The sequence below is a fragment of the Neltuma alba genome, unplaced genomic scaffold (assembly GCF_004799145.2).
Source record: "Neltuma alba isolate B1F8T4 unplaced genomic scaffold, ASM479914v2 tig00010076_pilon, whole genome shotgun sequence".
NCBI lineage: Eukaryota > Viridiplantae > Streptophyta > Magnoliopsida > Fabales > Fabaceae > Neltuma > Neltuma alba.
Genome location: NW_021635035.1, coordinates 1,237,709 through 1,249,591, shown reverse-complemented (window position 1 = coordinate 1,249,591; position 11,883 = coordinate 1,237,709).

Here is an 11,883-nt window from a genome sequence, read left to right as displayed (position 1 = left end):
TTCGTCCACATCAAGCGAACAGGTTGAGCTCATAGGAGTCTTTACACTTTTGGCATTCTCCATTCCAAATTTCTTCAGTAACTCCTTCACATATTTCGTCTGGGATATAAATATACCGTTTTTCTTTTGTTTGATTTGTAATCCCAGAAAGAAATTTAGTTCTCCCATCATGGACATCTCGAATTCTCCCTGCATAAGCTTAGCAAATTCTTGACAGAGATCTTCGTTAGTAGCACCGAAAATAATATCATCTACATATATTTGAACAATCAAAAGATCTTTCTTACTTCTTTTAATGAAAAGTGTGGCATCCACTTTACCTCTTTCAAATCCTTTTTCTATCAAGAAGTTGCTAAGACGTTCATACCATGCTCTAGGAGCTTGCTTCAAACCGTATAAAGCCTTTTTAAGTTTGTAAACATGATTAGGAAAATTTGAATTTTCAAAACCGGGAGGTTGTTCGATAAACACTTCTTCTGATATGTAACCGTTCAGAAATGCACTTTTAACATCCATTTGAAATAGTTTGAAATCTTTGATGCAAGCAAATGCCAAAAGAACTCGTATGGCTTCCAATCTGGCTACAGGAGCATACGTTTCTTCATAATCGATTCCTCTTCTTGATTATAGCCTTTGGCTACCAATCTGGCTTTGTTCCTGACGATTTGTGCGGATTCATCGAGCTTGTTTTTGAATACCCATTTGGTGCCAATGACCGGATGGTCATCTGGTCTGGGTACCAATTCCCAAACTTGATTTCTCTCAAATTGGTTAAGCTCTTCCTGCATTGCAACTATCCAGAATTCATCTGATAGTGCTTCGTCAATACTGGAGGTTCAATGTGAGATATGAATGCAGAAAAAAGAACTTCATTGACTACTTGTCTCCGGGTTTTGACCCCTTCATTGACTTTACCAATGACTTGTTCCAGTGGATGATCTCGGTTATGTCTCCATGCCTTTGGCTGTTCTAGATGTTCTTGTAAAGAGGGATCGTTTAAATCATCCCTGTTTTCTGAAATGGTTTCTGAAAATAATTTGTTTGAATTTTTGTTCAAATCCAGTTTTTGAAAATTTTGAACGATTTCAGCATCATCATCTACAGGTTTCGAAATTGCTTCAGTTTCAGCAAACACTACATGAATTGATTCTTCTATTGTAAAAGTTCGTTTATTGAAAATTCTGTATGCTTTACTACGATTAGAATAGCCAAGAAACAAACCCTCATCAGCTTTAGGATCGAATTTACCCAAGTTTTCTTTGTTGTTGTTGTGGATATAGCATCTGCTCCCAAAGATCCTTAGATGTGTCAGATTGGGTTTTCTCCCCTTGTACAATTCATATGGCGTCTTTCCGAGCAGTGTTCTGATGTAGGCTCTATTAGATATATAGCAAGCTGTGCTCATTGCTTCTGCCCAGAATACTTGTGAGACTCCTTTCTCATTTAGCATTGCTCTAGCCATTTCCGTGAGTACTCTATTCTTTCGTTCAACTACTCCGTTCTGTTGAGGAGTCCTTGGTGCAGAGAAGTTGTGGTCAATTCCATGCTCCTCACAGTAGTCTGCAAATTCGTTGTTTTCAAATTCTCCTCCGTGATCAGACCTGATTGACACAATAGATATACCTTTCTCATTTTGAACCTTTTTGGCAAAAACAATGAATGCATTAAATGTTTCATCTTTAGAGGAAAGAAACAGAGTCCAGGTAAATCTCGAATAGTCATCAACTATTACAAGAGTATACAGATTTCCACCAAAGCTTTTTACTCTTGATGGGCCGACCAAGTCCATGTGAATCATTTGGAGTGGTCTTTCAGTTGAAACTGTCTTCTTTGATTTAAACGAAGACTTTGTTTGTTTACCCTTTTGACATGCATCACAGATAACATTACGTTCATACTGAATTTTTGGTAAACCAACAACTAAATCCCTTTTTGTTAATTTTGAAAGTTGATTCATGTTAACATGTGCAAGTCGTTTGTGCCAAATCCAACTTTCCTCCTTTTTACTAATAAAACAGTTTTCAGAGGTTTTAGAATCAATTTGAAGTGTATAACAGTTACCGTCCCTCGGAGCTCTCAGCTTTGTATTCAATTCTTCTTTCTTCAAGGGTAGGTCATCTTTGCTTATGATTAAGCATTCTTCAGAGTCAAAGATCACCCAGTTGTTTTTGTCCGCACTTTGACTGACACTGAGGAGATTATGACATAGACCTTCGACATAGTACACGTCTTCGACCTTCATGCCCATGCTACTTCCGATTTCTCCAATTCCAGCAATTTTCCCGATTGGTTTCCTCGAAGCTTACTTTTCCTCCTTCTTTTGGTTTGAGTGATGTAAACTTCTCAGTGTCACCCGTCATGTGTCTGGAGCATCCGCTGTCTATATACCATTTATTTGTTCTGGATGCCTTGAGACATACCTGTAAAATCACAATCATGTTTTAGGTACCCATACCTTCTTGGGTCCTTTTTGGTTAGTATGAGTTATCTTTGGCACATAAGTACCTTTGGGCACCCATTTTAATATTCCGTAGGCTCCTTTCTTCTTATAGTAACAAGAAGAAGTTGAATGGCCTTTACGGTTGCAGTGAGGGCAAAGTGCAAATGGATTTGAAGAATGCACAGAATTTCTAAAATATGTAAGATATGATCTACCACTACTCTTTTTCTTTCCTTTTGATTATCCTGAGTTGGATCGCATCCTATACCAGTTTTGTCCATAGAACATCGTTGAGCTCCTAGGATTACTTTAAGCATTTCGCTACCTTTAGTGAATTTTTCTAAAGTTCTGGTAAGATCTTTAATCTTCTTTTCATTCATTTCACAATCTTTGCAAGTTGAAATCGAATCTACATTGACTTCAACCTTCGATTGTTGTTCTTCTAAAAACTTTATCCTTTTCTTAGAACTTACTAACTCCTTTGCAATTCTTACCAATTCTAAATGTAATGCATTGTATTCGGACTGTAATTCATCATAAGATGGTTCAGAAATTATTACCTCGTCTGTCTCTGATTCCTCATTTTCTTGGGCCACTAGACAGATGTTAGCGGTTTCTTCATCATCACTTTCTTCTTCTTCATCCGAAGAACTGTCTCCCCAGATTGATGTGACGAAGGCTTTCTTCTTTTCTTTGTCCTTCGTTCTGGAAAGTTGGGGACATTCCGCCTTGATATGTCCTGGCTTCTTACATTCGAAGCAAATGATTGGATCCTTTGATTCGTTCGGATATGATGAAATTCTGCGTTTCGGCTGGAACTTCCTTCCGGTTCTGTTCTTGTAAAATTTCTTGAACCTTCTGACTATAAGGCCCATTTCATCATCCTCAAGATCATCTTCATTATCATCTTCGCTCTTTTGAGTTTTAAGAGGCTCCCGAACAGTGCTGCAACAGAACCAATGGATTCTCCTTTGGTTTCTTCAATTGCTGTTACTTTCGGTTCCCATTCTTTTATGAGACCGCTCAGTATTTTTCTCACTTGGTCTTCTTGACTATATTTCTTTCCAAGTGCAGTGAGGTGGTTTATGAGATGTGAGAATCTGACCTCCATGTCTCAGATACTCTCTCCTTCCTTCATTCTGAATAACTCAAATTTGGTGGTGAGAGTGTTGATTCTGCTCTGTTTTACACCGGTGGTTCCTTCGTGAGCTATCTCCAAAGCTTCCCACATTTCCTTTGTAGTTTCCAGACTTGAGACTCTGAAATATTCCCTCTGGCTAAGTGCACACGTGAGTATATTGATAGCTTTATCATTTAGGGTCACCAGCTTCTTGTCTTCCTCATCAAACTCCCTGGGACTCTTGCGTACTTGCTATCCATCTATTGTTTTCATTGGGACATAGTTGCCGTTACGTCCCACAAACCATACTCTGTGGCCTTGATGAAGATTTTCATCCTCATTTTCCAGAAGGTATAATTTTCTCCACTGAAGCCTGGCGGTTTGGATGTTGAACATCCTTCCGGTAGCACGCTGTCTCCGAATCCTGCCATTAGATCTCTCTTCGGACTGTTAAATCCTTAATGAAGAGACCTGCTCTGATACCAAATGTTAGAATCAATCTCACCCAAGAGGAGGGTGAATTGGGTGAGTTATAAAAAAAATTTCGAAATTAAAACGAGACAGTATTGAAAACAGAGAGTCAGAGTCAGGAGAGATTTCACCGCAGAGGAAAGACACAAGATTTATACTGGTTCGGTCTTAACCACTTGACCTACGTCCAGTCCTCAGAACACCTCTGAGTGTTTTACTATCTTCCAAGATCGACAGGGCTCTTAGTGCCTCGGTACAGTAATTGAATCGCTCAATCACTCCCCCTTACTCCCGTAAGGATACAAGCCCTCTCAAGAGTCCACAATCTTGAGTATCACTCAATAGTAATTAATGAAGAGTAGTTATCGACTCTCTTACAGAGTGAAATTAATGATGAACACTGACGCTCAGTAGTATTGAGGAAAACAGAGTATTGAATGCTAGACTTAATAATCACATATGGTAGTTCCGGTATTCAATCCTCTTCATTAATGCTTCTTCGCGCCTTTTATAGTTGAGATCGTTAAGTAGCCGTTAGACAGAAGAACTTCTAGCCGTTGTGACTCCGTTTACGTGTTTCGTTGGTTTTAACGGTTCCGCCATTAATGCGTCTGAGCTTCTGACACTGTAGGTTGCGGTCTACGTAATCCCGTTGAAGAGCCATTGTATTCTTTCTCAGTAATCTGCATATTTTAAGCTTTAAACAAGTAAGAGTCTTGCGGTGTAGACTTTAATCATGAACAAGAAGAAAAACGAATTTATCATTCAATGATTCTGGAAGAAATGATTTATCTGTAAAGAGAGCAGAAAGAGATCCTGGACATGCTTAATCGAAGTGGTGATTGATTACTTGTTAATCGATCAGGTTATCGATAAACAGAGTGAAAGCTTTTTGAATTAGTTCAACAATATTATCGATCAAGTGTTGGATCATTGACTTTAAGAGTTATCATGGTAAACGGAAATCGTTCCATGATCGAACAAGTGATCGAACACTTGTTGATCGAACAGATTATCGATAATTCAAATGTTATTGAAATGAAACTTCAGTCATTGATGATCGAACAAATTATCGATAAATAGATGAAGGATAATGTTATCGATAAACAATGAGTAAGAATATGTTCAGCGAAAAACACAGACTATCTGGAATGATCGAACAGGTGATCGATCAATGAATATTCGATCAAGTGATCGATAAAGTGAAAAAAGAAATTTAATCCTGTAAGGTAAAGAAACTGATTATCGATCACGTTTTGTGAAAACATGAGTTTCAGGAAATCGGATGATCGATCATATTATCGATAAGTCAATGATCGATTAGATGATCAAAAAAATGGTTTAACATAAGTTAATGCGAAGATAGCAATCCTGAGACTCTTTGTCGATCATGTTATGTGAAAAGATATTATGCAGACAAGTTAAATTATCGATAATATTATCGATAATTAGGTTGCGGAAAAACTAAATATGAGCAGATAAAACATTGATTATCGATCATGTGATCGATAACTTTCTGATCGATAAGGTTATCGATTCAGCAGTTACGATGACTACCTGCATTCAGAGAGTTAGAGCATAATGTTCGATCATGTGATCGATAAACAAATGCTCGAAAATATGATGGATAAATGATAACAGAATTAATGTGCAGAACGAGTAGAGTGTGTTACCTCTTATCGAAGTCGTTATTGATAACTGATTTATCGATCATGTGATTGATAAATGCACTTCAGATTTGGTTCTCTTTATCTGTTACTTGTTTGTTTATCTGATGTTATCGATCAAGTGATCGATAATTAACTGTAACCTTATGTGATTTCCATGTTAGCGATAATCGATCATTTTATCGATCAACAACTTATCGGATAGCTCTTCGATCAAAATACCTACTATAAAATTGATTTATACCTAAACAGTTATCTGAAAACTTAGCGATAAACGTTTGATCGATCAGATGATCGATCAACATACTTAACCCAATTAATCTAACTTTGTTATCATCAAAACTATAATCCTAACAGAAATGTGATGTAATGTTTGATGTATAATGTAATGGCATGCAATTCAAAGTATATGAATGAATGGGAATCTATAAGGCTAGTTGTTGCATGTTCGAATGAAGGGAGAATTAAAGTAAGGATTGTTTGATTGATAAAACCTAGGTCTAGAGCAGTCAGTTTCCAGCTTCAGTTTGACCTATCAAATGAATGAGTTAATTTGACATGGTTAAATTACACATCCTAAGCTTTAAAACAAGTAGTAGATCACTTAAAATGGATGTGTGTGCTAAGAGTTGTACCCTCCTGAAGTTGGACCTGTATTTTAGAAAATACTCAGTGAACAGTACCCGAAAGCTCTTTATAACCCCAGGTTGCAACTGGGAAGTTAAGGTCATGATTGGGAAGCAAAAATGATCTCTATGACTTTAAGTCGGGACTAGAAAGTACCAAGTCACAACCCAGACATTCTATGGACTCAAGTCACAACCTGGGCTGAAAGTTTAGGGAAAAGCTTCAATTTTATCACAAGTTTTCAAGCTACGGGCTTGTTTTCGTGAATCGCTTGAACCATAACCTTCCGAACACGTACTCTGAGGGTTTAAAGGTAGGATGTTTTACACCTTATCTATCATTGAGTTATAAATAACTTGTTCGATCAAAGCTATATTCTGTTATTTCCTAAATCAACCTTTTTACAGTCATTAATCAATCAGTTAATTGATTATCTATTAATTGATCATTTAATCAATAATCAACTTATTTTTATACATAATTGTCTAAGTCTTTTTTAACTATTTTTGGTTCACCTATTCGATCAAGCCTTTATCGATCAAGTGTCAGATCATGATTCTTAAAAGTTGGTTTTCCATGATAACTTAGAATTATCAGTGAGTATTTGATCAAGTATTTTTTGATCACCTGTTTGATGAATGAATCAATTCACTTCTTCAAAACTGATCTTCATGATGATCTTTTAGAAAAATTCTTCATATTATCTTCAAGCTTTACTCATCCTTCATTAATCATATTATTTTCTTTTGGGAAGATACGTAGGCTCATAAATTTAAAAGGAATTAACCTTGCACAGAATTCAAAAGTAACTTCCTTGCTGAAATTACTTTGTCTGTATTTCATCATTTATCGCTCACTTATTCCATAATTGAGTGACCGATAATAAACTCGATAAATGATTGCATCTGTTAAGTATATCTTTATCTGTTAATCGATAATGTTATTGATCAACGGATTATCGATCAAGTACGTTCATTTTACTTTCTGAACATCTAATGATTGATTCTATACTTTTCATTTGCTGTATCAAAATCAAGAAATCATCATTTGCGCTGTTATTCTTTTTCACTCACTTGAAGAAGAAAACTTACTTGTGCAAAGAGACTTCTGCAGATTAGAAGCACAATGGATATATCATAGGCTTACCAACCTACTGTGTCAGAAGCATTTATTACGAACAACTGTTGTAACTACCGAACACAGGCAAGGGATTGTCCAATGGCTAGAAGCTCTTGTGTCTAATAGATAACTGAAATTTTCTAACTATAAATGGCGCGAAGAGCATTAAATGAAGTATTGAATAAACTAAGCTACCATCTGTTGCATTCAATACTCTGTTTTTCTGTACCAAACTTCAATGTTTAGAATATATACTCTATGAGAGAGTCTTAAATTTGTTTTACTCAAACTTATGAGTTACTAGGAGTGTGGACTCTTAAAGGGTTGTAACCTTACGAGTAGTAAAGGGGAGAGATTGAGAGTGACTCAATTACTGTACTAAGGCACCTAGAGCCTATTCAATCTTAGGGAATTAGTGGAAATCTTAGAGGTACTCTGAGGACTAGATGTAGGTCAAGTGGTTGAGACCAAACTAGTATAAACTCCTGTGTCACTCTTCTTTGGTGAAATCCTTCCAAACTTATCTCCACTGTTTTATTTGTTCATTCATTTTATTAAGTTAAATTTTTATATATCACCCAATTCACCCCCTCTTGGGTAAAATTGCCACTAATAACTTGGACAGCACCTCCCCTCTTTTGTCAAATTTTGCCTATTTTACTGTATTTAGAGGGGTATTTATAGAGCAAGAAATTTGATCTTTTTCTCCCATTTAGGTGTGATTTTTTTGCCATTTAAGAGGCCACTTGGCTGCCATCAAATACTCCATAATTTTAGATCATGCCATGTGTAAAATTCCAAGAATATTCTATTGATTTTTATGTGAAAATTGGGCTTAATTGGACTTAATTAATTGGGCCAAGTTTGTATAAATTTTTCAGTCTTTCTTGGCCCAATGTGGGGCCCACTTTTGATCTAGAAGGGTCCAAAAATGTGACCCACAATTTACATATCAATTCCAAACAATATTGAAGTTTATCAGTTACTATTCACTTGTAACATTTCATAATTTTTTTAGGTCTCCAAAATTACATTTTTCTCCATGAAAAATCCTTTTTGAATATAAGAATGAAATCTGAAAAATTTTAGAATTTTTCTCCACCTCTAACTATTTATTTTCCCGAATAGGACTTTATCAGTAAGACTTTTAGAAATAAATTCCCTAAAATAATTTCCTATATTCCAGGGCCTAAAACTAATTTTATAAATTCCAATAAATATTTAGATAAATATTTCATATTTTTCTAGAATTATTAATGCCTCTAAATAATTATAATCATTACTTTCACTCAATTTTTACTATTTTTCTCAAAAAGCCTCTGTTTTCAGGAAATTCTATAAATAATTATTTTCATGCCATTTTTACCTTTAGGGCCTCTATTGAGATTTCAAAATCTCTAATTTACCTTTTTACTATTTTTCAAGAATTTTATAGAATTTTTCTATTTTGCACTTCTTGGACCAATAATTTCAAAAATATCAATTTGGATCCTATCAAGATTTTATGTCATGTCTGGCTTTGTCAGCCAGCCTACCTTCCATATTAGCCCTTAACTTAATTTTTCATATCCTTTGCCAATGTTAATTTTTTGTAGGATGTGATAAGATGTCTATGAAATATCATTCTTTTATGTTCAAATATTTATCAACTAGGGGTTGGACCAAACAAAGATAAAGGAGATCATTTTGGGAGATAATTAATTGTTATGCCTCTTGGAACAATATTAGTAATTATTATGAATTGTTTTGAATTATTGTGAATTATGTTAAATAATATATTTATGACCAAAGTGAATATGTATGTGATTATATCATCAAGAAATCATGTTTTAGTATAGATTATGTGATTGGAATGGTTATATAGATTGAAAAGGGAAGAATAACCAAGAATGGCAACTAAAGCAAATAAAAATTGACTTTTTAAGAGTAAAGTTTGACTAACAAAATTTTATGCAATTGGACTTGGCATATAGATAGACCATATTTTTACCTTTAAAACGAGTGGTATTTTATCAAATTTAGCGTTTTTTACAAAAAGTTATGCCCTTTCAAAGTTGGGCGTAAATTCTGAAAATTTGAAAAATGACTATATAAACAGTACCATTTTTCATGAATTGTGGGATTAATTGATGAAGTCTAGATGGTGGTGGATAATTTTTCCTTAAAGATCATATTAAGAGCTTTAAGTAAAACTTAGAACTACTTCATTTCGATTTGTTTAGAATTAGTTATGAATTTTCAAAGTTTGGCCTTCATTACGATTACAATGAATAGTAACCCAAATTTATGAAATTTTTTCAGTTTGAATTTTTCTAACTTAAAGCCATAAGAAATGATTCCAAATGGTTCCAATTGACATAAAATGTGGTCTAAAAGCAGGGTGTGACGTTTTTCATATCAGAGTAAAGGTTTTGGACTACTGTTTGCTGCATTATGTTACTATTTGCTATGTATCCAGAACTTAAATTGTATGATGTGTACATATTTATGGATTATGTATTATGAAATGATTTAAGTGCAGGCATAGAAATGGCATCTCATGAAGACAACAAGTTAGGGGGTACAATTAATCAGTGGATGCCAGGAGAGGACTTCCCTAACTGGTGGTTTCTATGATTGTTAGTACTAGAGGAGGACCCTGTAACTCCTCCTAGATACTATGACAGGCTCGAGGATAGGGCAAAGTCCAGTGTAGTCTCCAACAAGATTAGAGAAGGAGAGCTATAAGATGATGCACAGAGTGTTGTGAGACCTAGACCCAATCCTGATGAGACAGGTCCTAGTGGGGTTGAGACAGGTCCAAGGATGAAGTAGGCCCTAGTAACATCAAGGCAAAGGATCTACCCATTAAAAAAAGGCCAATGCTAGTTAAAAAGGAGTTTAAGAGTTATGATGATATCTTCCAGGAGTTGATAGAATTAGGGAGGCACATTGACAGGTCACAAAACCAGTATGTATCACATCTTGCAAAAATTAACCCTGGTGGTGGAGATAAAAAATTAAGTCAAGGGCCAATACGGAAGGTAGACTGGTTGATAAAGCCAGGTATGACATAATATCCGGATAAGGTCCAGACTGATTTTTTGAAATTATCCATCCAGGAAGGGTAAACGGGAAAATTTGAAAAAATTCTAGAAACTTCCCAAAAAATATTAAAAATATGAATTAGAGGTTTAGAACCTCGATAGAGGCCCTAAAGGTGAAACTGATGTGAAAAATTAGGATAAAATAATTATTTTAAATAGTTAGAGGCATCAATAATTCTAGGAAAAATATGAATTAATTATTTAAACATTTTTTTGAATTTATAAAATTGGTTTTAAGCCTTGAAAGTGTCACATCCCAAAAATTTTCACCAGGCTATAGGGGATTAAAAATTTGGATGAGGGCTAATATAGAAACTAGACAAGGAGACAAAACAACTTTTGAGGTGAAACCCCGATAAGGTCTAGGCTGGCATTTTCATAATTATCGGTCTAGAAAGGGCAAAATGGAAAAAATTAAGAAAAATTCTTGAAAATTCCTAAAAAATAGGAAACGTGTGAGGCAAAGGTTTTGAAAACTTGGTTGAGGCTTGAAAGGTGGAATTATTGTGAAAATAAATTATTATAGAATTTCTCGTAAACAAAGGGTTTTCAGAAAATTATTGAAAAATCAAGGGAAAATAATTATTTTAATTAGTTAGAGACCTCAATAAATTTAGAAAATAGATATATAAATCATATAAATATTTATTTGAATTTATAAAATTATTTTTAAGCCTTGGAAGATGAGGAATTAATTTTATAGAATTTATTTTCCCGCAGTGACCTAATAAAGGCCTAATCAGAGAAAATTCAAAATAAATACCTAGAGGTAGTGAAAAATTCTGAAAATTTTCAGATCATGTTATTATGTTAAAATATGAATTATCATGAAGAGAAATAAATTTTTAGAGGTCTGAAAAAATTATGAAATGTTACTAGTGAATAGTAACCGATAAAGTTTCAAACTGGTTTGGGATTTTATTTTGGATTGTGGGCCATCTTTTTAGACCAGCCCAAATCATTTTTGGGGCCTATATTGAGTGCAATAAGGGTCCAATTTCGTTGCCTTGCTCCCTAGTCCAAAATTAATTAAAATAAATGCAAAATTAAGGGATAAATGCTTGGAAAAATATAGTAATTGTCCACTTGTTCAAATCCAACTTCTTCTAGCATTTGATGACTACCACATAACCCCTATGAGGTGGCAAATTTTGGCCAAACAGGGAGAGGGAAGGCGGGTCAGATTTTTCTATATATACCCCTTTGGAAAATAAAAATAAATGTTGGAAAATTGGAAAAACAAGGGGAAACTCTGCCACTGTAACTTCAGCTCCACTTGGCTAAAATTCTTAAGTGTTTTAGGCAAGGAATCATTCAACTTATGTCAAGGAAGTATCAAGCTAATTAAACTAG